The sequence below is a fragment of the Loxodonta africana genome, chromosome 16 (genome assembly GCF_030014295.1).
Source record: "Loxodonta africana isolate mLoxAfr1 chromosome 16, mLoxAfr1.hap2, whole genome shotgun sequence".
Lineage (NCBI taxonomy): Eukaryota > Metazoa > Chordata > Mammalia > Proboscidea > Elephantidae > Loxodonta > Loxodonta africana.
The window spans coordinates 36431073-36451854 of NC_087357.1; the positions used below are offsets into that span (position 1 = coordinate 36431073).

A 20782-nucleotide genomic window follows, 5' to 3' on the forward strand; every position below is an offset into this window, starting at 1 on the left:
AACCTTTCAGATAGCAGCCGAGCACTTAACCATTGACCCACCAGGGCTCCTTCCTACAAGAGTAGAAGAAAGAAAAAAAAAAAAAAAAGCAGAAAATGAAAGGAGACGGGAAATTGAAGGGCTCCAAAGGAGAAACGGGAGGAAGCCAGCAAGGCGGCCCAAGCCCCTGCAGCTGGGGCCCTTCTCTAAGGAGCTCTCCCACCACACCGTGGTCCCCCTCCAAATCCCTCCTCCGAGCTGTTCTGTCCTGTTCCCGGCTCCTGCATGTCCGTCCCCACCCTCACCCCACCATGCAGGTACATTTGAAAGAGGAAGGAAGTTAAAAGTTTGAGTTTGCTGTTTGGAAAGAGCTTTCAGAATATTCCGTAAAACACGCCGGAGGTCAGGAAGGAGGCAGAATGTGGTTGAGCAGCGAAAGGACAAGTTCGAGCATCTCTGGGGTTGTGTTTCTTGCCTGGTTACAAACATTGGATGACCTGGGAAAGGCACACACTCTCTCTTTGACCTTCACTGTGCTGTAAGACAGGTCACCGATGCTCACCCCTGACTCAAATCCCAGGAGCAATAATAAGAAAACTTCACCAAAGGGAGATAGACCTGTTCATGCAGAACCAGGGGTGGGAGACACACGCAGGCACTACCTGGGCTCCCCCCAGCCTCACTGATCAGCAGTACCCCTCTCAAGGCTGCAGAGTAGGGCAACGAGACAGTCCACAGGAGCACACTTTGCAGAGGGCCAGGCCTGTGCAAGAAAAGGCTTCTACTCATTACAGCCATTAAAAGCCATCCTCGCTCAAGGAAAGCCTGGCTGACCGCCTGTCAGGGGTGTCAAGAGGAGCAACTCCATACTAGGTGGGCAGCTGGACATGACCTTAATGCTTTTCCAACTCCAATGTCCTGCCATCACGAGTTGATAAGGCAAACTCATCTATCTCTTACAGGGCTCGTTTCCAATCATTTTCAGAACCTGCTCCTGCAGCCTTCTGTGGTTTACAGAGGGCTTCCACCTACATCAACTCACTCGATGTTGTGGCAGGGGGTCCAGAGCCTCACCACACCCCTTTGCATCCTGGAGCCAACCATGTGGCCACAGGAAGTCAGGGAGGCCAAACCAAAGTCAAAGGACAATCAATCCAACTACGCACACATCTGTGGCTCCAAGGAGCCCAAGGCCAGCTGGTTGGCAACAGCAGTACACAACAGGTGTGCTCATGCCAGACTGCCCTGTCCCTGAAGCCCATCCTAGTGCTGACCTCCTGGCTAGGGCCCAGAGGACTGGCCAGGTGGTTGCAGGACCTATTCCAAAGGGTGCCAGGCTTACACTGCTGCCCAGCTCCTGCTGGAGGAAACCTGGACCAAGGAGAGTGGCCCAGCTGCCAGAGGCCCCATGGCTGGGGATTCAGGGAACCAAAACAGAGAGACGCAGGCTGAGATGGTCCCAACAAGCCTGGATACCGTTGCTCAGGTCTAGCTAAGGGTGGCCCTCATGGCTCAATTCAGAAAAAGCTCCTGCTGGGCAAGGGCAGAACAGCTTCAACTTTTGCAGAACCAGATCCCATGGGAGCTGGAGAGGTGCTGGGAGGCCCTGTAGGACCTCTGTGCTGACCCTGACCACCCTGGAGGCTGGGCTTTCAGAAGGCAGCCCGTTCTAATTTCTGACTGCTCTCCTTTAGGAAAAGACAGCTCCCCTCCGGGGGACAGCAAACTAACTCCTGGAACTTCTACCCATGGGTGTCAGCTCTGCGTGCTGACATCACATAACAAAATCTCCAGGCAGCACTGAGTGATGATGAACATTACTCAATAATTACATGCTTCAGAGTCAGAGACTCATTTCAAATCCCAGGTAGATGATCTTGGATGGGTCATTTAATCTAAGCCCCAGTTTCCTCCTGTATGAAATACTAAGGATAACATCCTCCTCATTGGATGACTGTATGGATTAAACAAGACAGTATACACATATATGAAGTCCCTACCACTGTACTTGGCACACAGGAAGGGCTTGATAAAGGGTAATAACATCATGATGACAGTTTGCGGATTTAAAGACAGACTTCCTGATCTCTCTATGTCTTTGAGTTTTCTTGCTGAACAGTCCCTGTTCCTCATGACGAGATTTCAAGTCCCCCAAACATCCTTAAGTTGCTCTGTCACTAGGCAGCTATGGTACAATGCCAGGCCTTGGTCAAAGGGTCAGAAAATCTGAATTAGATACAGGTGTCCCTCCTGGTGAAGTGCTGGAGGGGCACCATTCAATCTCCAAATTACACTGCACACCTACAAAGAGGCAGGCATTACACTTGATTCATTGGCGACCAAGACACGATCCCTCCCTCCAAGAGCTTAGAGTCTCATCTACCCCATCGATCAATGGTTTAGGTCTGTTCTAGCACCCAGACGTGAACGCAAATGCTACTTCCTCAACCAGGCCTTCCCTGCTACCCTCCCCCAGGCCAGCAGTCTCTCTCCTTATTAACAGTATTTGCATTTGAGTCCACCATCCCTACCTGTAGAATTAAAGATTGTGTGTTCCAGGTGAGAGGACAGAGAAAAAGGAAGAAAGGTCCCTGATATTCCAGATCAAATAACAAGATTGGACAAAGCTCTGCACTTGTCCTGGGGAGGCTGCACTGGAGCTGGCAGCCTTGGTCCCAGACCAGATTCCCCAGAAGAACTCCCTCCTCTCTTCTAATGGTCTTTCTCTCTTCATAGGACACTGTGGAAGGGGCATCTACTAGGGGAAGAAGGCCAGAGAAGATAGTTACCAACTGCAGCACCATGGAAGCCAGACACTGTGAGCTTGCTAGCCAGCCTAGCAGTATCAGACAGAGCTCCAGACACTGCCTGCCTCTCCTTTCTCTTGAAACGGAAAACACCTCCTGACCAGGAGGGAGAAAAACTGAGGTGGCCACTTGCTTCTTCCAATGGCTTCTTTGCCTTCTTAGAAGGCATCAAGCTCTTTGCCATTCAAGAGCCTTTACCTATGCGATTCCCTCTACCCAGCTTGGGTTAAGGGTTAAGGGGCCTCTCCTTGGGTTGCGCCCAGTACGTGAGCGCCAGGCCAAGGGGTCAGCAGAGGTTGAAACCTGGCTCACTAGCGATGGCCCTGGCAGGGTTGCCTCTGCCCACAGAAGCATCTTTTTCTAGCTCACCCGAAAGTGTGGCAAGGGCCAGCAGGAAGCCCTGGCCAGGTGTTTGCTTACTAAGCATGGATACCTCAGTGTTAGCCTCCAGGTGTCGCTCAGGTGTCCCTTTATTAGAGACATCTTCTTGACCCTATACCCCAAACTAATTAATTCTCCTACCCCATGATTCTCTCCCAGCACCCTATTCTTTCCTTTGTAGCATGTGTTACGTGGTGACTATCTGAGCATAACCTGTCTCCTCATTAGACCGAGGGTTCCATGTGGCCAGGGCCACATGTATTTTGTTCACCTGCATACCCAGGGCCAAGCATGGGGCTGGCACATAGAAACTGTATGCATGCCTGAACATTATAGCAGTATACACTTCAGATTAGCCTTGAACTGTCCAGGACCTGACCTCTACACCAGATAATACCTTCATCTGAGCATACTGCAGAGATGAGCGGCCAGACCAATGAGCAGACCACCTAGACCCCCAAGATGATTTGATCCAACTGAGACAAGGCAGGCAAGATGGATAATAACTGTGTCCACCATCACTGAGTGCCAGCTAGGTGCTGGCACTATGCTAAGTGTGTTCAAGTGCGCTACTCCACTTAATCTTCATAGCAACACTATGACAACACCATCCACATTTAACACACAAGGGAACTGAGAGGTTAAGGAATACTACCAGTAGATGGTAGAACTGAAATTCAAACTCTGCCACGGTCTGATCCAAGCCTGTGCTCTTAACCACTGAGCTCCAAGGTCTCTCTGTATAGGACTTTGGTCCAACTTAGCAAACCAGTGTTTACGGCACCTGCTCCAAGCCCCTGGATCTCTTCTCCTGTCCTAAACACCATTCTCAGAGACCTCCATTAAGCGCCTGCAGCTCCTTTGTCAGGGGAATGTCAAATTAAGTTCTTAACAGTTTAGGAAGCCATTTTCCCATCTGTAAAATGGGCACCAGTATGGTGGCGTCCTCAGGGCTGTAGGAGGTAGAATGACAGGACACGTGCAGTCTCTTGTTGGAAGACAACATTTCTCAGCCTCCTTAAGCACACTCTTCTTCTGATAAATATTCAAACTTCACAGGTACCCCCTACCCAAGACTGTGCCATGCCCCACTTAAGCAATGCTGTAATCCTAGGCAAGATTTTTTCAAATCTAACTTTTAGGGGTTTACATTTCAAAAACAATGTATTTTTCCAAATCTAAAATGTCTATTATGATACTGAATATGCTTTTTCAAATTTCCTACATGCCCCAGCCCCGAGATTTTGATACTCTCTCATTGACAATCGCCGCTCAGAGACAAGAATAGTGCACACAGGGCCTACCACGAAGAGCAGAAATGCTCTAAGTTGATACAGAACGTGTAGATTGCGCAATCTTTGGAGGGTATTTCGAGCACTCTCAGAACAGAATGGCAATATGATCCAAGTGGGAAGATCATCAGAGGGAAAGTCAAGAGATTCAGCTATTATTTCTTGTCCTGCAGTTCCTTTGTCAGGGTAATGTCAAATGAAGTTCTTAAGAGTTTAGGAAGACACCTTCCCAAGTGTAAAATGGGCATTTGTATGGTTGAGGTCCACTACAAAGAGAAATACTATGATCTCTACTCTCCAAAAGTCTTTTCATTGTTCGGATATGGAGAAGTTCTGAGAAGGACACTGTAAAGTTTCCTAGTTTGGGCTGGTCATCAAAAAAAAAAAAAAAAATTTTTTTTTTTTTATTGAGGGAAACAAAGGAGCCCTGGTGGCGCAGTGCCTGAAGAGCTCGGCTGCTAACCAAAAGGTCCACGGGAGAAAGATGTAGCAGTTTGCTTCCGTTCTGTCCTATAGGGTCACTATGAGTTGGAATCGACTCAACAGGCAACGGGTTGGGGAAAACAGGGAACTGAAGCTAAGTGGGCTTTGGGAATGCAATCCCTGGGGGCAATTCTACTCCTCCTGTGGGAGACAAATATAATACAGTGGCTAGACAATGAGCTTGGGAGTCAGTCCAATATGGGTTCTAGTCTTGGTTCTGCCACCAACTTGCTGATGATGTTCTACAAATAACATAACCTCTCTCAGCCTCAGTTTCCCTTAACTGTGATAATACAGCTTAGCTTCATCGTGTTAGTATGAAGATTAAATGATATAATACCTGTAAAATGTTTAGCACAGTATCTGGAATGTAACTTATAAAGTATTTATAGGGTTAGCTGTTATTTTTATTACTATTATTAGTGTTTCTCGATAGGAATTCAGGCAGCTAGAACGGAGGCACGAGGCACCTGATAACCCGCTCATTCTCATTTCCTATTTATTGTTACAAATGACATGAACTCTGCAGTCAGTAACAAGAACAGCTGGACAGGCCAGGGGAATTCACAGCTGCTGTTTTAGGAAAAGTAATACTCCAAGGGGTCCGAGTTTAGAAATGGGCTGGCAGGAGAATACAAAGTCTGGCTTGGGGTGGGGGAGAGCAGAGGCACTGTGGGAGGAAGACCAAACCAAAAAAACCAAAACCACTGCTGTTGAGTCGATTCTGACTCATAGCGACCCTATAGGACAGAGTAGAACTGCCCCATAGAGATTCCAAGGAGCGCCTGGTGGATTCAAACTGCCGACCTTTTGGTTAGCAGCTATATCTCTTAACCACTATACCACCAGGGTTTCTGTGGGAGGAAGAGCGGACAGAAAAGGACAACCGGGCTGGAGGGTGTGAAAGAGAAAGTGCAGGGGGACCAGAGTGGGGCACAGGAAGCCGGGCCTTCCCTGACAAAGGAAGCTGCAGGTGAGCCAGAGGAAGCCTCGGCCGGGCATGCACAGAAAAAGCAGGATGCGGGCAGTGGAGGAAAGCTGGGCCCCATCCTGAGGGGGGGCAGTTGCGAAGAACCAGGCCACTGGGAACTACTGCTTGGGGAAAGAATGGGACAAAATGGGAAGGAAGCCACAGGTCTTGCCTGCCCCCATGGTGGACATGGGTCCCCTCTTCAGTCCTTCTCTGGTTTACCCAACTCTACAGGCCCCAAGATTTAGCCAATACTCCAGACATTGCCATACTGTCCCCATCTGGGTCCTCTTCCCTAGGCTGGTGGCAGACGGGGTGCTGGCTTTCATCATTTCCCCCTTTCCCAGTATCTTTGAAACAAGTGCTCCATGGTTTTCTCTGCAGAGAACAAGCCATTCTCAGCATGGTCCTTCCAGCTCCTCACTGAAATGTAAATGGATTAACCTTGCCCATACTCAGCCCCCTTCTCCAACTGCCTCTTTTTCCTTGGTGGGAGAGCTCAGCCATCCATCCCACTGGTCTCTATACACACACACCACCCACGAGCAGATTCTAAAAGTCGGTTGGAGGTGAATCAATCCTAGACCTCGTTGGTCATTTGAACACCCCAGACTCAAGCTTCGGACAGGTGCTGCTCTCTACATTCAACCAGTTGCCGTTGCGTCAACTCTGACTCATGGCAACCCCATGTGTGTCAGAGTAGAACTGTGCTCCGTAGGGTTTACAATGGCTGATTTGTCAGAAGTAGATTGCCAGGCCTTTCCTCCGAAGTGTCTCTGGGTAGATCTGAACTCCCAGCCTTTCAGTTAGCAGCCCAGTGCGTTGACCATTAACACCACCAGGGACTCCTCTATCTACTGCCCCCAGGTAATACAGAGTAAACAGCAATGTCATCTGTCCTGGGGAAAGTGGGGTGGCTGCGGTGGAGCTGGCATCAAGTTTCATGCCCCAGGTCCAAGAAGAATGTTACCCTCCTCCCACATAGGCCAACGAAATGTCTGGGTCACTGTCCAGAGTCGCTGCACGAGCAGCAACAGTAACAATGCTGCCAGTGGTGCACAAATCCTTGTCACACAAACAACCTTTGACTTTCCCCTCATCTATGCAAGGGGAATGGGCAGATATTGTTCCCATATTGAAACTAAGAAAGCTGACGTGACTTGGCCAGGGTCATAGTTCCTGAGTAGAGTTCCAAGCCCCATTCTCCAGCAGTCTCCTCCTTACACTGGGACTCCCCTTTCTGCTTTAAATAGAGTCTGAAAACACAAAAAACATTCCAGCAGTTCTTACTGCCACCAAGCTCCCTCCCTGAGTCCCAGTGTCCCAGGCTCTCCCCAGTGCTCCTCCCATGGCCTCCAACATCTCCTTGGGCCAATCTATTGCTGAATCCTGTGGACTCTTTCTTCAAAGTGGCTTCCGCTCCCAACCCTTCAAGGGAGACCCTGTTCCCCTCCTGCCTGCAGCACTGCCAGCCTCCTAGTTGGCCTCCCTGTCTTCCATCCTGCCCCATCCCTCTCCAGTCATCCTTTTCATTCTCACAGTCCAGAAGTTGCCTCCCAGGTCCATGGCAGCATCCTGGCCACATGTGGCCAGCAACTCTCCATCCCCTCCATACCCCTCCTCCACACCTCGGTGTGCAAGGTGCCTTTTGGGCCTTGCCGCTTACTGTCCACTCCCCAAAGTGCATGGCAGCCCCCTAGCCCTGTCCTGCACCCTGGCTTTAGCTTACACCAGCCCCTCACTTTAACCTCCCACCCCCGCCCCATTCCACCCTTCAAGGCTCCGCTCTCCTGCACCACGACAAGCATTCCCTGACATGGATGTGAGGAGATGATTCTTATTGCCTGCCCTGTCCAAAGCCCTGCCCAAAGCCCTCCAAGGGCACCCTCACCTATCACAGGATGTGGTCCCCCAACTCACTGCCTGCACCTGGGAGGACCCACAACCCAGGGAAGCCAAACCACCAGCTGCCAGAATGCTGGCAATAGTGTGCTCTGACTCTCAATAGTGCCACAGTGTCTTCCCTTAACAATCAGCAGTGAGTCTTAAAGTGGAAATAATCCTGGGTGGGAGGGGTAGGTGGGGGATACCCAAGGGTGGGGAGCCTGATGAGCAAACACAGAGCTAGTTCATGAGTAAGGGGAGAAGCCTGGGTCTACTGAAGGAAGGCCAGTAGCAGATGCTCAAAAGCAGAGAGGCTAGGCAGCCCTCAAAAGGCACAGCCACCTCCATTTCTGACTGCCCTCCGTCCCAGCTCTCGTGAGGTAGGCTGCCTCACCATAATCCTTCCAACACACCCTTTTCCCCATGACCTAACCTGAACAGGCCCCCTTCCCTGCACAGAGCACTGGGGACACTGGGATCTGGGAGCCACGCCCTCTGTCTGACAGCCTGGGGTGCAGAAGCTGTGCCGAGGGACACTTCTTCTACAGGCTCCTTGCATGGCTGCTAAGTGTTCACAGACATCTGGTGTCCTCCCTGGGCCCAGAGTGCTCATTTAGGGCAGGGTGAGTGACAGCTCTGGAGCTGTCTGTGTAGCTCACAAGTCCCCCTTCCCTGAAGCTGGCCCCATCCACATGGTGTCAGGAGTGGGCCTGCCAGACACGTTTTGTCATACATGAGTGTGATACTATCCACTGGCTGGAGTTGAGGACCACGGGTAGAGATCTGACCCATGTGGGGCATACCAGACCCTCCTCTACCCTGGGAATGTGGACTGGGAGGTTTGGATCAGTCTGAGTGTGGCTGGAACTACAACAGGACACTCAGGGGCCATGGGGCAGCATCTGTTCCCCACCAGGTGGGCTGAGGAGGGAGAAGGAAGCCCAAGGAGAACAGAGTCCAGAGACAAAGGGAGAATCTAACAAGGTTTTTCCAGTCGTTGCCTGTGGGGTCTGGGGTCCCCCCGGAAGCCCTACAATGAATGGCCTTTCGGCTCAAGCTGGATTCAGTTGGTTTCTGTTACTTGCAATCAAAGGGATCTTAATACACGTGGGATCTCCTTATGATTCTCCAAGAATACAAACCATGTGCTCGACAAACACATGCTGAATGAAGGAAACCTAGCCTCAGATAACTGGCTTTCCTATTTTGTCAAAGGTGCCACCAGCCCTATAAATGTTGTGTGCTGTTGGGCTGATTCAGATTCATAGAGATTCTCTGAGTGTAGCTCAGCCCTAACCAGTTAACCAGTTGCTGTCCAGTCAATGCTGAGTCATGGTGATGCCGTTTGCATCAGCTTAGAACTGTGGTTTTCAATGGATCTACCTGAAATGGAAGTAGATCACCAGGCCCTTCTTTTGAGGTACGTCTGGGTGGACTTGCACTGCCAACTTTTTGGTTAGCAGCTGAGCACTTAACCATTTGCGCCCTAGGCAACTTAAATGCACTTTGCTTGCCTGAAATGTGTTATTTCTTCATTTCCATCTTTGTCTGTGGGATGAATCAACACTAAAAGGAAAGGCAGGCAGGAGCAGGTGAGGAAAAAACAAGCCAATGGAAGTACGGTCGGCATGTGTAACCACATCTGCAACCTGTGTACCACCCCCAGATTGTCTCCATTCCAGAAACCCAGGCCCTGAGATTTCTGTCCTCTTTATGCAAGATGACCACCACAGTCTCCAAGAGGTCACAAAGCTTGTAAACCCTGAAGGGTCATTTTTGCCACACACTGCATATGAGGCCAGACCCATGAATCCTAAGGCTGGAAGAAACATCAGAGGGTCTTCTTGCCCAGTGATCTTCAAACTGCGTGCTCTGCAGGACCCTACAATTTCAGTGGAACCCCTCAGCAGCCCCTCTCCCTGGCTTCAACCAGTGCAGCACTCATTTGGTTGTATATATCAAGCTACGTTGTAAGCTTGTGTTTGAAAGGGTTCCAGTGGCTTTAAAAAACAGTACAAAACTTCTGTCCCAGACCAACTCCTTCATCGTTCAGATAAGGAACCAGAGATTCACTGACTTAAGGCCACGCAGGGGCCAAGTGGCAAAGCTGGAAGAGAACTTGGGGCGTCTCCCGCCAGAGGCTGCTCCGTCAGAGGATTACCTGAGCCCTGACTGGTTGGCACACCCTTCCACTGAGGGGAAGCACTAGCCAGTGAATGAGGACGGCGCTGAAGGCACGACAACTTCCCCAGCTCCTCACTGCTCCCGACAGTGCCCAGTGGCTGGGTGCTCCTGAGGTGACCCCTGCGTGCCTCAGCGGAAGGGCAATGCTGAGCGTCTGAACAATGTGGGACTGTCCTGATGCCCCTCCTCTGCTATATATAGTTTCTCCCCTGAAATGACCTCACGCAGCAGCAAAGGTTTGTAGTGCGGCAACGCTGGCTACACGTCCCAAACTCCAGGAGAGGGGAGCGCTGCTGGAGAAACTGGGCAGTGAATGGGCAAGAGCAGAGTCTGCAGATGGAGAGGGGCAGGTTTCCTTCCCTGGACGCTGGGCACTGGCAAAGAACAGTACACCTGAGACTCCTGTGCGGTGGGTAGTGAGATCCAAGTCCCAAGCCTGGAGTGGTGGAGCCCTGCTTCCTCCAGTCCCCAATCCCACCTGCTTAAGATGGCGGGTGACTCTTCCCATACAACTTCATTCATTTGCACCCCATGTGCAAGAACCAGCAGAGGTTCCCTTTCACGCAACGTGCCCATGTCCTATCCGAGACCTTCTATAACCTTGGTGCAGCCAACCAATCTGATTCTACCACCTAAAAGAAAGGAAAAAAGACCGGAAGGAGAAAGGCCAAACAGAAATGGGGACTCTCTCTGGGTGGTAGGAGTACCAAGGAGATTATCTAGTAATGGTCACATTTTTTAGATGAACACGTTACTTTTATGATAGTTAAAAAAAAAAAAATTATTTTAAATCTTATTGATTGCTTCTCCCCAACCTGCACCCCTTGTTCATTTCACTGATCCTTCTACAAACTATGCTCATGTATTTTTAATACCTGCCCTACCCCAATCCTACCCCAACTCCTCAAGGAGCAACCCCCTCAGAGGCCTTCCCCTAACAACTCCAGTCCACAGAGACCTCTCCCATCTCAACTCTTTCTGAAGCTGTCTACACACTGCCTGTCTCTACTTGTCTACACTGCATGACTTAGCACTTGTCTACACATTGCTTGAAAACTGTTTCACATCTTTGTCTTTTCTTCCTCCTCCAGGTAGACTGTAAGCCATCATGGAAGATGAGACATACATACACGTGCACACATATTGGCAGGAATGAGGCAGGATGGAGTAGCAGAAAGGGCATAGGAAATGGAGTCAGATTTCCTGGATCAGATACCACCTCCACCTCTGTGCAGGATAGACCACAGGCCAGTGGCTTGACCTCTCTGAACCAGTCCCCAAGTTCCTCCAGCTGAATTCCGTATTAATACGAACTCCCTTTCCCTAAAAGATAAGGGGAGTCCCTGGGTGATAACAGTTAAGCGCAGGATTACTAACCAAAAGGTTGGTGGTTCAAACCTACCCAGGGGTGCCTCAGAAGTAAGGCCTGGTGACATGCTTCTAAAAGATCACAGCCTTGAAAATCCTACGGAGGGCAGTTCTACTCTCCACACACGGGGTCGCTATGACTCAGAACCGACGCAAAGCCAACTGGTAACAACTACCAAAGACAAGGATGGATGAGCGAGCCTCCCCAACCTCATGGCTTTTAAAAAAGGGATCATTTCTCCTCTAAAACTGAGGCCCCAGGCCCAGCCTACAAAAGGGTCTACCCAAATTAGCACTGGTTGATGGTCCTGACAATTGGAAGAACAGGGCCTTCAGGCTGAAGTCTTTCCTTGGACACTTCCACTGGGCCAGGGCCCCTGGCACAGAAAAATGCCCAAGGAGTGACGCTGTGGAAAGTACCAGGCTGAGCATCTCTGCTCAGGGATGCAGGGAAAGTGCTTAAAGGCCAGTGACGGACCAGATATCCAGGCCCTGGATCTTCCTTCCACAGGACACCTGCATCTGGGCATACCCCAGTCGTCAGGACAGAACTAAACTCAGCTTCAACCAGGAGGAGCTGGCTGCAGATTAAAGGGCCCAATGTATCTTTCTTTCTACCTACTGGCCTCAAAGAGAGGGCTCCCAAATAACTGTGCATACAGCATGTGGGTTTTCATTTTTTTAATTTCATCGGAACCTTACAAAGAGGACAGAAGAGCACTAAGTTTCCAACTAAATAAGGTCTCCTTTCTCCTCGGCAGCCAGATCTGGGCAGAGCCACAATCAGGAATGCCACGCTGGGCCAGACCCAAACGGGCTCTGGGTCCAGGGAACCTGAAGTGAGAGCACAGAGGGAAGAAGGACAAGGAGCTAATGGAGAAGTCAGCCTGGGGCATAAACACACCGTGGAGAGTATCACCTGGCTCCCCTGGAACCTGCCTCCTTAGCTCACTCTGGACCCTTGGCACTGTGGGTTACGGATCTGCCGATCGGGTTCGGAAAAATAAAAATAAATCACAGACACTCCGGTATTCTTTAGTCCATCACACTGCGAGCTCTTTGAGGAGGGAACTTTCTCTGCATGCTGTGCTCCTCACACTTCACACAGTGCCTGGGACAAGAGAGGTGCAGTAAATATTTAGAGGCAGTTACCATAGTAGCTAAGGTACAGCCTCCCTGGGACCAAACGCCAAGATTCAAAGAGCACTCCTCCACCTTCATGGGCCAGTGTCTTAACCTCCCAAAGCCTCGGTTTCCTTTTCTGCAAAATTGAGGCAATTAAGTCTACATTAAAATGGAGGTAATGATGCATACGTTATGCCTACCTTAGAAGCCCTGGTGGCGCAAACAGTGAAGTGCTCGGCTGCTAACTGAAAGGTTGGTGGTTTGAACCCACCTAGCCGCTCCTTGGGAGAAAGACCTGGCAATCTGCTTCTATAAAGACTACAGTCAAGAAAACGCTGTGGGGCAGCTCTACTCTGTCACATGGGGTTGCTATGAGTTGAAATCTACACATTGGCACCTAACAATAACACATGCCTACATTATAGGACCGATGTGAAAATTTAAGACAGTGATGACAAACACCTAGTAGGGTGCCTAGCACACACGTGGTCGGAGATTAATAAATGGGACTGATTTCGGTGATGGGGATTCCTGGAGCTGCTATGAGGGCTCAGAAAATGAAACGTTTGGGCCATGTGATAGTCTATTTGGGGGGAACAGAGTGCTTTCACTAAGTAAAAAATCAATGCCATGTGCAATACCCCATATTACAGAGGACAGAGTGTGGGCTGTTTCCCATTGTGTGGGGGTAATAGAGGGTGGGAGGAGGGACAAACCCACGAAGGTTGTCACCAAGTACACTTTCTGGTACACTGAAGACGTAAGTACAAGAACTGGCAGAATTGGACTACTTGTTAGTCATGGGTGGTAATGACGTCAATAAACCAGCTATACCTGTTTAGGGCCTGGTAAGGGCTTTGTTGACATGGACAGTGAGGTAAGTATTGCGTGGCAGGAACCCAGGGTTAAGAGGCAAAAACAGTGATTTAGAATTCAAAATCTTCCATTTTCACTGTGTGGCCCCGCACAAGCTAGTTAAAGTCACTGAGCCCCTCTCCTAAAAGGAGAATAATCTCCCCTCTGAGAATTACCAGGAGGATTTGATCAGATGTGTGTAAAGTACCTGCTGCCGTGCCTGGCACACGGTTGCTTAGTAAGTAGTAACATCTAATAACAATAAAAACAACTAGTTTTCAGTCTGGAATCTACTTGTTGTTGTTGTGTCCCACCGAGTTGTTTATGACTCATAGTGACCCCATGTGACAGAGCAGAACTGTCCCATAGGGTTTTCTTTGCTGTAATCCTTACGGAAGCAGATAGCCAGTCCTTCTTTTACAGAGCCACTGGGTGAGTTCAAACTGCCAACCTTTCAGTGAGCAACCAAGCAATTAACCATTTGTGCCATCAGGGGTCCCTGGAATCTAGTTCGGGGTGCGGAAGGAGGGATGGCTCTACTGTGGATGCTCATCACCAGCTTCTTGGAAGTTCAGGGAGGGGATGTTTGCAGCTGACAAAGTGTATCATAGTGAGCAAAGCTCAAGGAAGGAAGCCCCTTCTGCAAAGCTGAAGATGGGCCAAAGCAAACCAAGGTCACTAGCCAGCCTTGACCTAACAGGCAATAAATGTTTTCCTCAGTTAGGAGATGGCCCCGAAAAGTAGCCACTGGTTGCTGCTGGAATCCGCAGGAGTTGTGGGATGTGTTGGAAATAATTTGTTACTATTAAGAATTAAAGTTCTCACTTTTTTGTGAATGATTCACATTTTAATAAAGGAAACTAGATTCAAGGTTATCTCTATAACAACATCGGTCTCCCTCAACTTGCTTCCGATCTGCTTTTTTGAATGAATGAGTGGAATTACAGGAATGGTTGATAACTCAGGGTACCTTGTGGAAGTTAAGCATTGGATGTGAACTTCATCGGACATGGGTTTCAACTTGAGGGGAAAAGGAACGTTAGGGACAGCTGGCTTAAATACAGTGCCAAGCACAATGATAATAATAAAAATAACTAACATTTATCATTTACCATGTCCCAGGCACTGTTCTATGTACTTTATATGCATTAACTCATTTAATCCTCATGACAAACCTATGGAGTAGCTACTACTGTTATCTCCATTTTCCAGATGAGGAAACTGAGGTTGAAATTTTTAAAACAAGTTGCCCAAGGTTACATAGCTAATGGCCTGAAGGAGCTGGAATAATAACATGCAAACCGATACTGAATGATTAAAATATCTGTTATAATTAACCAACCAGTTGCCCCTGCGTGAGTTTCAACTCATGGCAACCCCATGTGTGTCAAAGAGTAGAACTGTGCTCCATAGGGTTTCAACAGGCTAATTTTTCAGAAGTAGATCACCAGGCCTTTCTTCTAAGGCATCTCTGAGTGGATTTGAACCTCCAGTCTTTCAGTAAGCAGCCACATATGTTAACAGTTTATACTCCCCAGGGACTTTGTCATAATCACATGACACCAGAAGAAAACTATCTTACATATGTCCTATTTAAAAGCCCTCAGAGGGCTGTGGGGACCATGGTCTCAGGGAACATCTAGCTCAATTGGCATAACAGTTTATAAAGAAAATGTTCTACATTCTACTTTGGTGAGTAGCATCTGGGGTCTTAAAAGCCTGTGAGCGGCCATCCAGGATACTCCACTGGTCTTACCCCTTCAGGAACAAGAAGAATGAAGAAAACTAAAGATACAAGGGAAAGATTAGTCCAAAGGGCGAATGAACCACATCTACCATGACCTCCACCAGACTGAGTCCAGGACAACTAGATGGTGCCCGGCTACCAACACTGATTCCTCTGACAAGGATCACAATAGAGGGTCCCAGACAGAGCTGGAGAAAAATGTAGAATAAAATTCTAACTCAAAAAGAAAGACCAGACTTGCTGGCCTGACAGAGACTGGAGAAACCCTGAGAGTATGGCCCCCGGACACTCTTTCTGCTCAGTAATGAAGTCACTCCTGAGGTTCACCCTTCAGTCAAAGATTAGACAAACCCATAAACCAAACTGAGCCTAAAGGGGCATACCAGCCCTGGGGCAAGGACTAGAAGGTGGGGGGGTGGGCGGGGTGGAGGGGATAGGAAAGCTGGTAATAGGGAACCCAAGTTTGAGAAGGGAGAGTGTTGACATGTCATGGGGTTGTTAACCAATGTCATAAAACAATACGAATACTGTTTAATGAGAAACTAGTCTGTTCTGTAAACTTTCATCTGAAGTACACTAATAATAATAATAAAAAAAACCCTCAGACACTGCAAATCAAAGAAATTCATGGTCAACCCACACTATTATATACTCTGACTCCAGAGGAAGAGTAGAAGGGTGACCAGAATCAGATTTTTCAGGTGGGGATGGGAGAAGGCTATACCCTACTCCTCCCAAGACTCTTCCTTGAATAAGGATCAATAGGTTGAACAAGTCATCAAAGGAACAATGAACTTGGCCTTGTTTGTTGTCATTCACCTACCACCATCATTTACTAAGCATCTGCTGTGAGCCAAGCACTGTGCTGATCACTTCACATACATTATCACATTTAATTCTTGGCTACTCTAAATGGTCTTTTCTTGTCCCATTTTACAGATGTGGAAACTGAGGCTCTGAACTGAGGCTTTCTCACTACAGTGAGAAAGTGGTAGAGCCATTGCTACCTTGCCACCCTCTGCCACTTATTAGTCACATAACCTTAGGCAGCTTAACATCCTCGTGAAGTCTCAGTATCCGCATCTGTAAAACGGGGAAAAACGATTCCTTCCCTGCCTACCAAACAGGGTGGTTGTGGGGATCAAATGATATGTAACACCTGAGAAAGCACTTTGAAAACCGCAAAATGCTGAGCAAAGCAAGGGCTCCTTAGTCTTATTAATTACAAAGAGTGACACCTGATCCTGCAGGCACTTAGCTAATGTGACTCTTCAGTCCCTCTTTCCCTTGGGAATTCCCAGAGTCTGCAGAGCCAGGGCGCTCTGTTCTTCAAGTCCTTGGTGTCTGGGAGTTGGAAAGTGGAGGGTCACCATGGGAGAAGGAGGAGGAAGCAGAACAATATTAGCATTCTACTTGTGTTTCTCGGAGCCCTGGTAGCACAGTGGTTAAGAGCTCCGCTGCTAACCAAAAGGTCGGCAGTCTGACTCTACCAGCGCCATCTTAGAAACCCTATGGGACAGTTCTACTCTGTCCTATAGGGTCATTAAGAGTCAGAACTGACTTGATGGCAATGGGTTTTGGTTTTGGTGTGTTTCTCTTTAGGAGCACAGTCTTGGTAGTGATTCTACTGCCTCCAGCACACACTGCCCCCAAACAACATTCAGTGGATATTTATTCAGCATCTGCTATGAGCCAAGCACTTTCATCCAAGATAATGGCCTCATGGCTCTTAGGTGTGGAGGTGGTAGGTTGGTGGCCTGGAACTTAACGAAGGAAGCAGCAATGGGAAGGGAGGGAAGTGACTACAGTCCCTCAAGCTTTGTAGCCATCACAGCTAACTTCCTCAGCTTCTTTTCATGGGGAGGAGGGAAGATGGATCAGCACCGCTCATGGCTGGAGCACAATGGATTGAGCTCTGAACACTGGAATTTAGGTGAAAGTAGTCAGGCTGAGTTCCAGCTCTGCCTCTTCTCAGCATTGTAACCACTAGCAATTAGTTCATTTTCCTGACCATCAGTTTTCCCATACGTAAAATGGGTAGAAATGTTCCTGTAGGTAAACCAGGACAATCAAAGAAAATTAGCATGGTACCTCAAGGCATCAATAACAATAAACTCTTACTAAATATATTAATTACATATGCTCTCGTCCTTCCAGTCCAATGAAGATAAGCTGTACAGAAGCTCAGGCTCTGAGATCAGACTACCTGGGTTCAAATTCTGCCACTGCTGCTTACAAGCTGTGTGGCCTTAGGCAGGACACACTGCCTTTCTAAGAAGGCTCAATTTCTTCACCAGTAAAAACGTGATAATAGTATCCACCCACTGGATGCTTGTAAGGACTGACTGAGATACCACTTGTGACCCTCTTGGCACATGGTGAACACCCAGCAAAGGTAAGCTGTTACTAATTGCACCCCTTTAAGCCCTTAAAAAAAAAAATGACCATCCACGGACTCGTTTGTCTCTAAGACCCAGGCTGATGCCTGGCTGCCTAGGCTTGGGCTCTGAGAAGACAGTGCATCAGAGTTTACCTTCTGCTCCTGGTATCAGCTTCCGAGAGGGTGGTACAGGAGAGGAGCCATCCCCCTTTCTCCTCCTCCAGCCCAAACTCAGTGGTGGAAGGAGCTCTGCCCTCTTTCTGAAGGGATCATCTTTCCAAGGTTGATGAGGAAAGGGAGTTGAGGGTTGGGGAAGGTCAGAAGTGAGGGTGCACACTGAGCTTGGTTTCCCTTCCTTATGGCCTCCAAAGGCTCAGAAAAAAGCAAACTGACCTCAAGAATGGGACAAGCTTGCCATGTTGACATGTCACTGTAACACTTACCTTTTACTCATTCCTATGTTTTCCCCTCTTTTTGCTGAAGCATAGTCCTGTATCTCTCACATGCAAAAGGGAGTTAAAAAAAAAAAAATCCAGTTGCCATCAAGTCAATTCCAACTCGTGGTGATGCCATGAGTGTCAGAGTAGAACTGCGGTCCATAGGGTTTTCAATGATTGGTTTTTTTGGAAGTAGGCTGCCAAGCTTTTCTTCCAAGGAGCCTCTGGGTAGACTCGAACCTCTAACCTTCCAGTTAGCAGCTGAACATGTTAACCATTTATACTACCCAGGGACTCCAAATAAGATAGCATTAACCTTCTTTGGGAGCCAGATGAATTATAACAACACAGACCTGCTATGCTTAACTGGAAGCCACCGTCCATCAACCCCAACCATCGACAACATAGAAACCCAGAAGCAAGCCAAAAATGAGTTCGGACTGACCAGAAGAGATGTCACAGAATCTACCCACCGGAACTCATGCACTTCACTCTCTGGAGAACCCCTCAGGCTGCCACTTTGAGCCTATTTACTCTTCCTCTAGGCACAATTCTAACAAGCTTAGTGGTCTGTTTCCCGAGGAAACTTCAGAGGCTGCTATTTCAGACTGCCAGATAGAATCTCATGAGTGACCACTGTCTACCAGGAAGAAGACAGAACGATGCTTATGGGTGGAAACATAAACCCCAAAAACATGGCAGCCGGGAACCATTTAGTTTGGGGGGCCACTGCCCTACAATCTTAAAAGCCCAGAGGCCCCACACTATTATATGCATATAATAACTGATCAGGCAGGACTTGCTCTTTTCGTTGAGGACCTGGAAAATGATGTAAGCGCCTCCCGACACCGATGTTGCCACTTGGGACCTTGACGCCCAGCACTCTAGGTATGGGCTCTCCACCACCATTTCCTTCTGCCCCTCCACCAGTTCACTCCCTGATAAGTTCTTCTTTCAGAGATAACATGCTTTTGAGAGAAAGAACCTTTGTGGTCCCCACCCTGCACCCAGCAGGTGCTTCATATGTACGAGGTATGAAGTAAGTGACCCTGAGTCGTAGAGAGGACGTTATTTATGCTCGGTATACTTTGCTCGGAAGTACATCATTTATTTCAGAAACAGCCCTATCCAAAAATAGTTTTTAAAAACTTCTTTTTTAGTGTTGTGCCTTAAAAGAGTAAGCTTCAATGATCTGGAGGAAAAAATCACTTGCTACATTTTTTGTGTGTAAAAATCCTGCAGCTTTGAGTAATAGAAATTTTATAAGTTCACAAAACTTCCTTTCATCTAGGATCTCACTTGATTCTTACAATTTCTCTGAGAGGTGAGCAGGGTGGTACTTATACTATTGTAAAAATGGGGAAACTGAGGTCAAAGAGATCAAGAGGCTTGCCCAAAGCCACACACACAACCAGGAAGGAAGCAAGAATCAAGGCCTTATTTCCCACCAATGCCAGATGAGACTCTGGATTGGGATCTCATATCTGAGCAGACTGTGCAGCCATGAAAGTAATTTTTAAAACAGTTGCCTTATTTTACCCCCATAAATCTCTCTGAAGTAAGCTGGAAATACTATCATCGATGGTTTTATTGTGGTAAAAATATATACAACATCCAGAAGAACTAAATGGTGCCCAGCTACCACCACGACCACTCTGACAGGGATCACAATAGAGGGTTCCAGACAGAGCAGGAGAAAAATGTAGGACAAAATTCAACTTCACACACACATGCAAAAGAAGACCACACTTACTGGTCTGACAAAGACTACAGGAGCCCCAGAGACTATGGCCCCTGGACACCCTGCTAACTCAGAACCGAAGCCACTCCCAAAGTCTACCTTCCAGCCAAAGATTAGACAGGCCTATAAAACAAATGATAACACACATGAGGAATGTGCTTCTTAGTTCAATCAACTATAAGAGAATAGATGGCCAATACTTGCCCAAAAGAAAAGACGAGAAGGCAGGAAGGAACAGGAATCCTGGACAAATGGACAAAGGTGACCTGGGTTGTAAAGGGAAAGGGAGAGAGTGCTAACCCATTGTGGGGACTGCAAACAATGTCACAAAACAATTTGTATATAAATTTTTGAATGAGAAACTAATTTGTGCTGTAAACTTTCACCTAAAACATGATAAATTCACATATATATATATACAACACAACAAAACATTTGTCATTTCAACATTTTTACACGTACAAATTAGTGACATTAATTATCTTCATCATGTGGTGCAACCGTCACCACCATCCATTCCCAATTTCTTTACACCCTTAACAGAAACTCAGTGTCCACTGAGCAATGACTTACCAGTTCACCATTTTTTTTTAAACAGAGGATCAACTGAGCACAAAATAAATGATTTGCCCAAGATCACCACTCAAGAAAGTGGCAAAGAGGCTATAGCCCTTCCCTTTTGAATACAATACACCTAACCTTGATGATTTCCCTATGATGCGTTGCTCTTGTCATACTCAAAACTTAAAAGTGCCCAAGTAGTTTTTATATAGGTTGCACCACATTTCTGTGAACTTGGCAGGGAGTAGTCTTTTATTTTTTATTCTCTAATAGCTGGAAAAGAAAAAAGAGATTAAAGTAATCTTTAAGTTCCTTTTCAGTCCCAAATTCTATGATTCTAAAAATTCCCCAGCAAGTCAATGGGTAGAAAGGACTGGACTTCAGGATCACTGACTCCCTGCCTCCTAGTCTGTTACTCTGCTCCATCCCTGCCTTGCCAGCTGAGACCCACAAACACCCTGTGTGCCGAGAGAGGGGTCCACTCTTACACAGATACACAGATAGACACATAAAATGATAAGGAAGTGCTACTACCTGGTTAGGACCCCAACAGGCAGCTTCACTCTGTTCTGCTTCAGTCCAGGTATC

General features: G+C 47.8%; 1 protein-coding gene across 3 annotated transcripts in view; it reads right to left on the reverse strand.

Annotated features, from left to right (window-relative positions):
* UBTD1 (ubiquitin domain containing 1) overlaps window positions 1-20782 on the reverse strand; it is a 62962-nt gene that overhangs the window by 35392 nt on the left and 6788 nt on the right. The gene's annotated exons all lie outside the window — the stretch shown is intronic.